Source organism: Carcharodon carcharias, chromosome 25 (assembly GCF_017639515.1).
Source record: "Carcharodon carcharias isolate sCarCar2 chromosome 25, sCarCar2.pri, whole genome shotgun sequence".
NCBI lineage: Eukaryota > Metazoa > Chordata > Chondrichthyes > Lamniformes > Lamnidae > Carcharodon > Carcharodon carcharias.
In genome coordinates, this window is record NC_054491.1 from 34,329,347 (window position 1) to 34,343,643 (window position 14,297).

The 14,297-nt window shown below is 40.7% G+C and overlaps 1 protein-coding gene across 7 annotated transcripts in view; it reads right to left on the reverse strand.

The window, feature by feature from the left end:
* The window catches only part of pknox2 (pbx/knotted 1 homeobox 2), a 432,107-nt gene extending 421,418 nt beyond the window's left edge, over positions 1–10,689 (reverse strand). Inside the window, exon 1 of one of the 7 annotated variants that reach the window (XM_041174176.1) lies at positions 10,646–10,689. The gene's annotated coding sequence lies outside the window, so the exon portion shown is untranslated. Of the gene's footprint in view, positions 1–7,918; positions 7,942–8,625; positions 8,690–10,645 lie in introns of those variants that run through there. The other 6 variants (XM_041174172.1, XM_041174169.1, XM_041174181.1 and 3 more) reach the window with 6 other exon arrangements.
* Positions 10,690–14,297: the final 3,608 nt, after the last annotated feature.

Genomic DNA, 14,297 nt, shown 5'->3' on the forward strand with positions numbered 1-14,297 from the left:
CTATGACCAGGATGGTCTCAGAGCTCTCCGCTTCTTCATGGAATGGAGGCCCAACCAGTCCCCACCCACTATCACCCTCCTCCAACTGGCTGAGCTTGTTCTCACTCTGAACAACTTCTCCTTCAAGTTCACTCACTTCCTCCAATAAAACGTGTGCTATGGGTACCCACAGCAGTCCTAGCTATGCCTGCCTGTTTTGTGGAATTTGTGGAGCGTTCATGTTTCCAGTCCAACTCGAGCCCCCTCTGTTTTTTTTCAGTAACGATGACTGTGTCCATGTTCCCTCATGCTCTCACTACGAATTGTGAAATTTTATTGAAATTGGAAACAAAGTCAGCTCTTCTCTCACCTTCATCTGGTTGTTCTCAAACTCTTCCCTTCCTCGACTTCGCTGTCTCCATTTCTGGAGACAGGCCATCAACTAGTATTCATTACAAACAAACATATTCCCACAGCTACCTTGACTATATTTTCTTGCACCCTGCTTCATGTAAGGACACTATTCCATTCTCCCAACTTCTCCATCTCTGGAGAAGATGCTGCTCTGATGCAACCTTCCACACCACCACTTCTGATGCGTCTTCCTTTTTTCTCATCTGAGGATTCCCACCCAGCATGGCTGACAGGGCCTTCCACCATGTTCGAGCCACTTCTCACATCTGCTTTCACCTCCTTCCCCTCCCTCCCAGAACCATAATAGGGTTCCCTTCATCCTTATCTTCCACCCCACCAGCATCCCTATTCAACAGATCATCCTTCACCAGCACGATGCTATCACCAAACATCTTTCCCTGCCCTGCCCTTTCCGCATTTCAAAGGGGCCATTCCCTCAGCGATACCCTGGTCTACTCCTCAGGTCACCCTGAACACCATCCCCACCCCACTCCCTTTCCGTGCAAGAGATGCAAAAACACATCCTCCCTTCTCACCATCCAAAACCCCAAACACTCCTCCCAAGTGAAGCACAAATTTACTTGTGCTTCTTTTAATTTAGTAGCCAGTTTTCACTGTTCACAGAGTGGTCTTCTCTACCTTGGGGAGGCCAAACAACCGGTTAACCATTTTTGTGAAACAGCTCCATCTAGTCCACAAGCACAGCCCAAGCTTCGTATTGCTCTCCATCTTGGTCTCACTCTGATCTTTATATCCATGGCCTGCTACTGATCAAATGGAGCTCAACACAAGCATAAGGAACAGAACCTTACCTTTCATCTTGGTACACCACAGTCTTCTGGATTCAACATTGAGTTCAACAACTTCAGATCATAACCTCATCATCCTGTTGTGTGTTTTTTGAGGGGGCTGTTCCTTTCTTTATTCCTTCATGTTGTGACCACTACATAGTCATTCACACCTCATCTTTGTTTCTTCGCAATACCCACTACCATTCTTTTTGGCTTTTGCATCATGAAAGCTTTTGTTATTTAATCTCTCCTGCCCTCCACCCTATCACAGAGCTGCCCTTTTGTTCTTCCTGACCCCCCACTCTCACTTCTTTCTTCAGTTCTGATAAAAAAGGTCATCGACCTTTCTGTCCACAGATGCTGCCTGACCTGCTGAGGATTTTCAGCACTTTTTTTTGTCTTTATTTGGGAAATACTTTCTCAACACTATTTGTAAACTGTAAAACCTTGTAATCAATTGAGATTCACCATTTCAATACAAGACCCATAACATAGAACAAGACGATGTTAATAACTGCTGATGTCATCTCTTTTAGCCCTACAACCCTCCTAAAACTCTGCTTTGCTCCAATTCTGGTAAGTCGACCGTCTATAAAACCTGCGAGGCAGAGTGATACAAATCTACATTAAAAAATTGAGAACTAGACAACAATCTATAAATATACTGTGGAAGTAATTCTAGATCCATTTGGAAATAGAGAGTGGACACTGCCACGGCCAACTCGTGAGCATGTGGTTATATATGTAACTGCAGGCACTGGAGTAAACAGATGGAAATATACACATACTATATATAAAAAAAAAAGTAAAAGTTTAATCACATACTGGGTTACATTCTTATCAAGGAGGCTTCACTTTCTGAATTGCTTCTACTTCAAACTCACGGTTTGTGTTATTTTACAACATAAGAGTTGAACACGCAGCTTCGCTGGTGTTTTAATTCGGCAGGCACGCTGCCCCAGGAGGACCCATACACGCCAGGAAGGCCCCAAGTTCAATCACAAGGGCTTCCCATTCTCAAGAACCATCCCCTGGAAAATGTTTGCATGTGAAATGTCATCTGCAGACAGGGTCAGGTGGCCTGACAAAACTGCCTATCTAAGGTCACAGATGAAGAGAGCTCTGGGCATGGTGGGTAGAGGATGGCACTGCACAGACTACAAGTCGCCAACTTCAAGAGCTGGAAGAGTGGGGTGGCATTTGAAATAACACCAAATAAGACAGCGGAAATCATTCCTTAAGCCTTTAAAGGGATGTTCTGAACATTGAAAGCTATCACTCACCGAACACCAGTAACTATCAGGAGCTGAACATTGCTTCATGATGTCAGTTTCCAGCTGTCATAAGGTGTCACGTTTCATGTCCCGAATGGTTGTAATCAACTTCATAACAGGTCAGCTGGGAGTGGGGTGCAAACACTTTTAAAGAAACTTATAAACTTGGTTTTTCAAATGCCTTTACAGAAGATTGATTAAAAAACCTGTGATCAAGTACAAGTCAGTAAACTCGTACTGGACATCCCAACAAAGCAGCAGCACTTCAGAACAGTCCTCCAAATCCCAAGGTTAGCTAATGCCAAAGGCCTAAAGAAGTCAAATTTCCATTTTAGATTGCAAAGAATTTCAGGTCATTTTCTGATGTGTTGTGGATCATATTCCACAAACCCGGTGATTTCCAATTAGTGATTGAGTTATTAAGTCACCAGTAATTAAAGTCCTTTTTTATTAAATAGGATTTTTAAACTTTTGAAAAGCACAATCCACATTTCCTGCGAGGGTCTAAAATCAGTGACCTTGATGTCAGAGCTTAGCAACTTACATTAAATGTAATATTCCTCTACCAACAACTGATGGCTTGGTTTCCTGTCACACTCTAGTCAGTCTCTAAACATACATCGATACAAAACTAATAATGTGCTTTTCTTCCCATTTATACAGGATCAGAGACATGAAGCAATTAGGAGACGTAATGCCGATGAAGAAAAAGCATCAACCTTGCTGCTTGTTATGAGAGAGCAGAGAGATATTAAGGGTGCATTCACACTAACTTTCACTGTGAAGCAATTTCACTTCACACTAATGCTGCTGTTATAACGTAAGTATAGTCAGAATTTGGAATCAGATTCCAATTGGATACTGGAATGAGATGCAGTGAAACTCCTGGCAGGAGGGAGCATTCACACATTTCACTCACACAGATATACTTCAGGCCTTTAACCAACTACACATACCACACAAAAAGGACTTTGCATTTATGCAGTACCTTTCATGAACTCGGTTCCCAAAGCGTTTTATAGCCAGTATTTTTGGGGTGTAGTCATTGTTGTAATGTAGGAAATTTCATAGCCAATTTCCACATAGTAGTAAAATAATGACCAAATAATCTGTTTTAATGGTGTTAGTAAAGGGCAGGACATGAGGGAGAATTTCCCTGCTCTTCTGTGAACCATGTCAACCTGAGGGGGCAGACAATGCTAAATTCATACAATCATTCTGTATTTAATCTATTCCATAATTGACCTTGATGTGCTTAAAACTATGATGCGTTCAGCTAAGTTGTGCGCCTAGCATATGGAGTGCATTCCATTCATCCAAACAAGGTCAGTTATGGAACAGATTAGATATACAGTTTTGGCACATTCACACGTACAGATTTAACATTGATGTAAAGTTGAACACTAAATGTCATCACTTTTAGCATTCTTGTCTCGGAGTAGGAAGATTGTGGGTTCAAGTTCCACTCCAGGCTTGAGCACAAGATCTAGGTTGACACTCCAGTGCAGTACCAAGGCAGCAGTGCTGGTGCAAACTTTTGGATGAGATGTTAAACAGAGACCTGAAGCAAGTTTCTACTCCTGATCACTATCCAGTGACCTGAGTGCAGATGATAGGCATAGACAGGATTGGGCTCAACAAGATAACCTGCTGTCTAAACTCAAGTGAAGGGTGGCTACTGGGATGGAGGTATCATTGACATGGTTGTTCCAAGGTACTTGGATGTATATCAATACAGCTTTAACGTCACAATAATCTTGGAGACCAATGACCTGAAACTGGACTCTCTGAATATCAGCACACAGGCTTTCAACATGTTCACAGGAAACTTCTTTATCTGCTAATTTAATATTTATTTTGAACAGATTAGTGGCACAATTTTTAAAAAAAAAAGGAATTTCATATCACCATATCTTCATAAACACTCAGTGCCCAGTTTCAATCGACCATGTGGGATGTGTGGGGGACAACAGAATCTACCCTTAATGTACTGGGGCAGAGAATCAATTTTATATTTTCTTTTATATTTTAGAAAATGATTCTTTAGCCTAAATTCTTGACAAATATATATTTTTAAAGAATTTACCCTGTACTTTTCCATAATTAAATGTTATTGGGTCAGAGAGTTGATGTCGAGATGAGATCTCAGAGACGGTAGTAGCAGTGTTTCACTGGATGCCAAAAAAATGGAGTCAATGACCTACTTGGCTTCACTTACTATGCATCTGTGTCAGTCTTGTGTTATCAAGGACTGAAGTATCAGTCAATGTAGTAGACTGTAACCAAGACTTAACATTCTGTCCACTTCCAAAATAGGCAAAGGAGCTATAAGCCAGGAAACAAATAGATAAAGTAATTTGAACAGATAGGACACCTAGCACTCTGCAAGTTGCCCAAAAATCTGATTAATACTTCAGAATTTCTTGCATCTTACTCTTACCAGCCTACCCGTCACTCATAATAATACTACCACTAGTCTCAGTTCTATAACCTGGAGCAAACCAATCCTCCACCTTGTTTCCCATTGCTAATTATATATCCAGCTGCTGAGAATGGGTTATTGGTTGGCAGGGCTATTTTTTATCCACTCAAGGTACCTCTCAGTCCTGTTCTGCTATTTCAGCCTCAATGACTCCTCTCTTCCTTGGTTACAGTCTGCTACATTGACTGATGTTCAAAGGCCTGTCACTGAAGACATTCTTTCCAAAAAAAAATCTAAAAATTGCTGCTGCTACTACACTTTTCTTAAAACATGCATGCAGATCACTTAGCAGTGTGAACAGGTCTCAAACAGATTCTACCGCCTCTCGCCAGATATCTCGATTAAAGCCAGTATCTATAGCAAGTAAAAAGGACCACAAAGCCTGGGTTATAGAACAGAAGCAACAATGGTATTGGACTAGGTAATGAAGGAACAAATTAAAGGACAAAAGGAGAAAATGGGACAGATATTTGAAGCTGTTAACTTTAAAACTTTAGAGTATATGACACATATAGAAAAATAAAACTCAACCTTTGATTGGCCTCAATTTAAAATTAGAGCTCACTGCAAGTGAAGTGTGAACCTCAAAAACCAAAATAGTCAACCCAAAAAAAGGGGGCAAAATCTTCAAGTCAAAACAAGACCATTCAGGAATAAAATCAGGAAGCCCATTATCACACAAACATAGTGGAATTCTGGACCATACTCTCCCAAAAGGTTGTGGACACTGGGGAATTGGACCATTCAAGATTAAGATCAATAGAATTTTTTTTTTAATATGAAGAAAATGGAGAAACAGATAGCCGTTTTCTAACTGAATGGTTAAACAGGCTGGAGGGGCCGAATGACATACTTCTGTGTTCCTATGTTCCAATTAAGTTCCATTGACTTACATCAGGAACAGGCAGGGAACTTCTCTTACTAAATAGTAATAGATTCAATACTCAATCTGTGTATTATCAGGCTCACACTTGACCCAATCTGCAAACTTCTCTCAGATTCAGGCAGGACACATCAGTAACACTCCAACTGGTGGTCTTAAGCTAACCTTTAAAAGCTCATTACACTACACGTGGAAGTATTAATTCAAGTTAAATGCTGTGGCTTGAACATACCATATACGAATACAAAGGATTAAACAGGTTATGACTTATAAAACAGAGCTTCTGTTAAATATACAATGCCCACCAATTTGGAAAAATGCATCAGACACCATGACTGCACAATTAGAGATTCAAAGCTTCTAAAAGTAGAAGTGGCTAAATCATTGATGTGCTGTGCCACGCAGACTGGAACTAAAGAGATAAAAGCAAAATACTGCGGATGCTGGAAATCTGAAACAAAAACAAAAATAGCTGGAAAAACTCAGCAGGTCTGACAGCATCTGCAGAGAGGAATACAGTTAACATTTCGAGTCTGTATGACTCTTCATCAGAACTAAGGAAAAATAGAAATGAGATGAAATATCAGCTGATTGGGGGGTGGTGTGTGTGTGTGTGTGTGCACGCGTGTGTGACAGGTAAAGCTGGATAGAGGACCAGTGATAGGTGAAGGCAAAGAAGAGATTGCCAAAGATGTCATAGACAAAAGGACAAAGGGTTATTGTCGGCAGTGATATTAGCTATGGAATCTGCTAATGGTGACAGTAAGGGTAGAAAGCAGGTTGAGCAAGTGGCAGATAGCCCTAGTGGGGGTGGGGTAGGGGGAAGTGATTGAAATGAGCTGAAAGGTGGAGATAAAACAATGAACGGAAACACATTTAAAAATAATAGAAACAGGTGGGAAAAGAAAAATATGCATATATATATACTGCAAAGTGCCTAATCAGAAGATGAGGTGCTGTTCCTTCAGTGGAACTAAAGAGAGGCATTTCTAAAGGTTGTTTTGGAAAGCAGACTAGTAAAGGTGGAAGAAAAAATGACAACGATGCATCCGCATTTTTCTGGATAGTTGGCATTAGAACAGAACCCTCTGACGTAAATCTTTAGAGAAGCACAAACTGGTCTCCGCAGCACCGTATTCATCCAGTTCAGTGAAAGCCAGGAGCAATTCAACCTAGACAGGGTTTCAACACTACACAGGAGCTACAGCGCTATTGTTGTCAAGTTAGAGAGGAACCAAAGTCACAAGTTACACTGCCCAGTTACTGCAGTGTATGATTGAATGTTTTATCTTCAGAAAGGCAGAAATCAAATTTCCCAAAAATGTTTTCAACAAAATAAAAATCCTGAAAACATCCTGTAAATCTCATGGCTTAACATTCTATAGCAGGACTCTGTCTTCAGCTCCTGAACATTCACCATTGGAAATAATCACTAATTATTCTCAATATGTTACTAAAAGCGACAGCAAGTTTTGAACTATCAGTTCTCTTTTTAATAACTCAATATTTTATTAGTCTCAGACTGAAATGCACAGAGAGAAAGCCAAGAGGAAAAATAAATATGGGCTGATATCCAACACAACATAAAATAACACCAGTGTCAGAAAGTGTGCTACATATGTCTGTGGTTGCATCTATACCACAGATTCTTTTTCCTTAAAATGTATAAAATGACGTGGTACTTCCACACTACACTATTTCATGTATTTTACATAGTACAGTATTTACAGTACAGAAACAGACAGAGGCCCAACAGGTCTATGCTGGTATTGATGCTGCAAACGAGCCTCCTTCCAGCCTTCTACTCCTTTTATCCTGGTGTGTTTATCTAGTTTCTCCTTAAATCCATCAACATTATTCACCTTCACTACGTTTTTTTTTAAAGTGCCTTCTGCACCCAAAGAATATATACACTTAGAAAAATAGTAAGTGCCAACTACATCTAGAAAGTGGCAGGAAGGAAGTACTAAAGTTGATGGTATACACAAGTTCTATGGCAATCACTAGCGATGGACACTGACAGAGACACCGCTTCTGTAACCATCTAATTCCAACTGGATAGGCTAATTCAGTTCCCTTGTACTTTCGTTCTCACCTCAATCCAGGATGCCATTCCCATGCCCTCTGCTCGCTTGCTGTTTAAAGCAAAAAAACTCTCCAATTAATTCTTCATTTTGAATTTTACATTTTAAAAACTGTAAAAGCTTCCCCAGTAGAAACAGTTGGTGTTTTTCATATCACAGAAGCACACTGAGTTTTCATTGTATTATTGAAGAGGTATTCAGCTCAACACAGCAACAGAGCGGGTGGCAATACACAGCAGTACCAAGATGTGTAACATCCTCCAAGCCCCAACTTCAAAATAGTTCAGTAATCCGGCTAGTAATTTCTCCTCCAGATTTCTTCAACTGTCATCACATCATCCTGATAACGACAGGAAATGTAACTACAAAAAATTCCTCTAATTTGGAACAGCTATAATATCCTACAGTGTCTTCCCTTTTACTCAGCAAGCAGACTGGCGGGTTTGGATTTAGAGAAAGTGGTCATTTCTACAGACACTGATCTCCCAAGAAGGAGGATGACTTGAAAGCTGATTCAACAGTGCTCGACTATATACATAAAATTTTTAATTCAGTTAAATTTGAAAATTTAGCTGAAAGCCTCAAATTAAAACAGGTTTGCAAAAAAAACCTGCAACACATATATAATTTCTCTTAAATTTCCCTACAAAATAGTAGCGCAAAACAAAAAAAAATAAAGGTTGTAATTTTTTTAGATGAACACCAGGAGTGAGCTAACCTTTTTGAACAACTTTTCAGAAATAAGCACTCTCTCCTGGCTGTGACTTGCTCGTTTTCCTCTCCTACAGATTCCGAGCCATAGGAAGAGAGAGAGAGAGAGAGAGCCAGGATCAGAATGATAGACGGAAAACAATGCTAAAATGACAGATACCACTTTGGGTGCACAAACATACCCACCAACACTGGAGGTGCACCCATTTCAAACCGGATTCATACCCAAATACATCAACAGAATTTAAGATATTCATGGGACGGCCGAGGGGAAAGAATTAAGACGGGAAAGAATTAATGGGAGGGAAGGAGAAAGTGTATTTTTTAAAATGTTCAACTAAAAAAACAGCTTCGTTTCTCCCACAGCATACCTGCTTCCTGCACAGAATTCCACTACGCCGTTCCGGTTTACTCCCATTACATAGGAATCATTGCAATCCCAGAAAAACCCTAATAGCAACATAGAAATTCTTAGCAAATTAGTTCTGCGTTTGGTGGGACTGGCCTGTAGCGAACACATCCGCAGTTGTCCAGTTAGCTCCATCGCCCTACTGATCGGAGGCTCGAATCGGATGCACAACCGTGAAAGGAAGCATGCTAATTCATTGACACTGCTAAACAAATTCTTCACAATATCTTCCCTTTAAGTCAACAACTGGGGCTCGTTCTAACAAATTAAAGTCCTCGCTTGATTGCAAACAGCTCCTGGCTTTTATCCCCAAAACGGTGTTGAATGCTACAGAGGCAAGCAGATTTTAGAAGCTGAATGGCGAGAGCTTTATACACAGGGGCTGCAAGGAGGAGACTGAAATCGATTTATTTCCTTTTAATTAATCATTTAAGCGCATTTCACGAGACAGATTTAAAAGTGGAATTTAAAGTAGTCAAGCCAAAACAAACCGTTTTTAAAACCCAGAATGCAAGTTCTCTGATAAGCAAAATGTTCCATTGCCTCTCCCTCGATTTCCATAGTGACAGTATAATGGAGCAAATATTAATTTGTAACAAATGTGCTGCAACATTCCCGATACGTTAAAAGACTGAAAAAACTAACAAAATAACAATAACATCTCTAAATATAAGATGCCCTAAATTTCTTCCATCTCAAAAACGTGATACAGAATACACAATTTGAAATTAAAGAATACAAAACCTGACTGATGGTTGCAAACACACTCCTAAAATATCAGAGCCTCAAACTCTGCTCCAAAGTACCCAGCGCCCTCTTATTGTGTTCAAAAAGATTTTTTAAAAACAAAATACTTAATTAATATTGACAAAAAGAAACAAATTAAATGAAACCAAAGGTAACTGATCAAGTGTTCTTATTAATCAATACCAGCTCTTGATACAGGGAATAAAAAGAAAAGTACACCAGGTCAACAGTTGCATCAAACAGATAAAGGCGGTGAAGAGCAAAAAAAAAAGGAAATCGAACAATCTTCCAATAATGCGAAAAGGAATCTCCTCCCTTTTTAAATCCAGAAAGTGGCAATTCAATAAAAGGGGGAAAATATGCAAAACAAAATAGTTTACAAGAAGAGTACTGAGCCATACAAAATGCATAATCAAATTCCTTCTGGAAACGCATCACCCATTAAATCCCCAGTTTAAAAGTAGAAAATGTTTAGAAGTTGAGATTGAAGCGCCCAACAGAGTACAATTATCAGACAGCTATGTGGAAAGCTACGAGATTCCATTTGCAGGCACACAGAAAGACTCCTCCGCTCATCGCTTAACAATGCAGCTACTCCCCCCCCCCCCCCCTAATATCAGCGGTAAAACTGGAGAGAAAGAGGTGGAGAGAGAGAGAGAAAAAAAGAGGTGGAAAGGCAGAGTGGAGAGAAGCAAGAGCAATTTAAACGTGTGCCCTTTCTTCCGGCTGGGACAATGACTGACTGAATGAAGTGTCTACAGCTGCAGCCCCTGTGTGCAATGTATCCGTGTGCGCCGCTGGTTACACTGTATTGCCCCGTGATACACTGTTGCACCGCGGTTACTCTGTCTCCCTGTGAATGACAGCTTACCTTCATGCCAATCTTCATCAGACTGACACCGCCGCGGCGCCGCCACGCGCTCACATCGATACATCCCCATGACGTCAGCGCGCCCCGGCCTCGCCCCTCAGACCCGCCCCCTCCGCTGCCATTGGCTCTCCGCTCCGCCCCCGTCACGCGCGGGAAGGCAGCGCCGCGCGCTGATTGGAGTGACTCGCGCCTGGTTTCGCGCCCGGCTCCGCCTCCCCCCCCCCCCCCCCCCCTCCCCGCAACCACCTCCCCGGGTTCAGCGAGGAGGAGCTGGTGTATGTGTGTCGGGGTGGGGGGGGGGGTGAATGGAGCAATTGTCATTTAGCCCACCCCTACTCCTACGCTGCGCCCGCGGGGTTCGTGTTAGACCCGCCTTTTTGTGGCGCAGTTTTCATTGCACAGCATAACTGTCACTCAGCCGTCGCTATAGTGCTTCCGTTCTATATAATTAATATTCATAACTGGGAGTTTTTAAAGGGCAAGACAATTAGCGACAGTCTGCAAATGGTAAGACAGAGAATGGCGTAAAGTTGCATTGGACCACCTAGCTATCTCTGACAGGGGAAATAAAATATTGTAACTGCAGCTCATTATATTTTTATTGAAACATAATTAAAATATATAAAACCCACTAAATATTTCAGCTGTTTTCTTTGTTTGATGAGAGAGTCAGAATCAAGATATTGCTGCTATGTTAATCTTATTCTCTGTATCGCCACATCAAATTTCCATATGTCAAGCAATTTCTGACTTGGAACAAAGCAACTGCCACCAAACACCATAAACAGCCACTTTTTTTTAGAATGGACAAAACTAAGAGGTTCTAAATCATGTAACAACATCCATCTCAAAATATTAAGTTGACCAACAGACTGTTAAACAAAAACAACCTGTATTTTAATGTAATAAAATGTCCTAAGGCATGTCACAGGAGGTATCACCAAAACAGAATTTTTCAATTAGCCACATAAAGAGATATTTAGGGCAGGTGACCGAAAGCTTGGTCAAACAGGTAGGTTTTAAGGAATGTCTTAAAGGGACGGAATTCCAGGTGTTAAGGCTTTGGCAACTGAATGCATGATTGCCACCAGTGAAGCAATTAAAATCAGGGATGCTTAGGAAGCCAGAATTAGTGGAGCACAGTGTCCTCAGGGGTTGTAGGGTCCGGGCTGAAGGAGGTTATAGAGAACCAGAGAGGTGAGATGATGAAGGGATTTGAAAACAGTGATGAGAATTTTAAAATCAGGGTGTTGCGTAACCAAGAGCCAACATAGGTCAGCGAGCACAGATGCATGAGTGGGATTTCACGTGAGGTAGGACACAAACAGCAGAGCTTTGAATGGCTTCAAATTTGATTAGGGTAGAACTAGAGAGGCTGACTGGGAGAGTATTAGAATAGCCAAGTCTAGAGGTAGCAAAGGCATGCATGAAGGTTTCAGCAGCTGATAAGTCGAGGCAAGGGCAGAGTCAGGCAACGTTATAGAGGTGAAAAAAGGAAGTCTTAATGATGGTGCAGAAATATGATAGGAAGTTCATATCGGGGCAAATATAACACCAAAGTTGCAAACAGTCTGGTTTAGCCTCAGAAAGTTGGCAGGAGGTATTAAGTTAATGACAAGGAAACAGTTTCCGATGAGGACTGAATACAATGGTTTGTCTATCCAATATTTGGCTAGAGGAAATTTCTGTTCATCCAGTTCTGAATGTCAAACAATCTGACAGTTTAGAGACAATGGAGGCATCAACCAAGTTGGAGGTGAGGTAGAGCTGGGCATCATTGGTGCACGTGTGAAAAGTAATGCTGTGTTTTTTGTTCATGTCACAAAGAGGCAGCATATAGCAGGAAGAGAAACCTTTACAGGTGATTATCTGGGCTACAATTGGACAGGTAAGAATGAAGTTCAAGTCTCATAGTTGACTATTCTTTCTATTTAGTCAACACTTGAGGCCAAATTTTATTTGCTCTGGGTGCGAGGATGGAAATAACTATCAATAAATACAACTTAAAATGGCTACAAATAACTTCCTAACAGTTTAGGAACACAAAACAATAATAATTTACATTTATATTGTGTCATTATATTTAAAAATCCCTAGATGGAAATTGATAAGGAAACAGATGCTGAGCCATGGAGTAAGAAATTAGCCGAATTAACTGAAAACGAAATGTTTTGGCAGTTATTTCCAGAACAAACTGTAATGTTGACCAAGAAAAATATTGATGACATTTGAAGAGGAAAATGAACCAAATCAAGTACCTTCTGAAGGAAAACTGACTTAAAACACCAATTTAGGAGGTGTTCTGCCATGTCCCCAAAATGCTCAGAGCACTACAAATGAGTTGACTATTTTTCTGAGTGTATAGGAGAGAATAACAAAGTGTGAAATAATAATCCTCAGTATTTCGGGGGGGGGGGGGGGGGCGGGGGCGCGGTGCAGTAAAAGACCGGGTTGTATTTGTCCTACTTTTTGTGTGCAGGACATACCTGGGCAATTTTCCACATTACTGGGTGGATGCCAGTATTGTAGCTGTACTGGAACAGTTTGGCAATGATCTTCCACATTCCTTGATTGGTGTTAAATCTCTGCATGTTGTAGTTTACATTCATGAGTAGGTGACAAAAGTTATTCTTTGGTAAGTGGGAGTTGGATGATTCTTTTTTATTTTGGCCTTACAACAAATTTGTTTTTATATAGTGCGTTTCACATTGTAAAAGTATCTGAGTATCTGAATGTGCTTCAGAGGAGCATTATCAAACACTGAGCCATAAAGCATATGTTAGGACCGGTAACAAGGTATCAAAGAGTTACAGAATGATTACAGTACAGAAGGAGGCCATTCAGCCCATTGCATCTGCACTGGATCTCCGAAGGAGCAATTTACCTAGGGCCACCCCGACTATCTCGCCGTAGCCCTGCACATTCTTCCTTTTCAGATTATACAGGTAGATTTAAAGGAGTGTCTCAAATGAAGGTGTATTCCCAAAAATGCTCACGCATAAAAATGCTCCTGGTTAAAAGAGGATGACTGGTGTTCAGGAAAAAGGAAGAACTGATGAATAAAGTGATATGTTTTCAAGGAGCTGGAAAAGTGGAGCAGAAATTTGCCAGACAATAGGAAACAGAGGATAATTATGATGGCAATATTAGCAAAATCATGAACCCTTATGCCTTATCCCCAATTCAGATTATATATTAAGGCTCTATTTAAAGTATTGTTAGGAAGAAATAGATGGTTTGAATGCAAAGGATCCAGGAGCTCTCTTTTCCAAGGTAATTTCAGATGAGAAGTTAAACTGAGATGCTTTCTGTCTCCAAGTGGAAGTAAAAGATCCCATGGCTCTATCCAAAGAAGAGCAGGGGATCGTCCCAGTTTCCTGGTTTCCATTCCTCCCTTAACCAACATCAAAAGCAGATGAGCCATCATTCGCTTCGATGCTGTTTGTGATAACTCACAGTGCACAAATTGGCTGTCGCATTTACCTGCATAACCACAGTGATTATACTTCAGAATTAATTAATTGGGTATGAATGGCTTTGAACATGAGTATGCAGGTTCGTCTTTCTTCTTTCTTAATCCCAGTGCAACCAGAGTTTTGTTCTGTAGGGCTTAACCAATATTACAAAGCTCTTATTTGGTAGATAATAATTA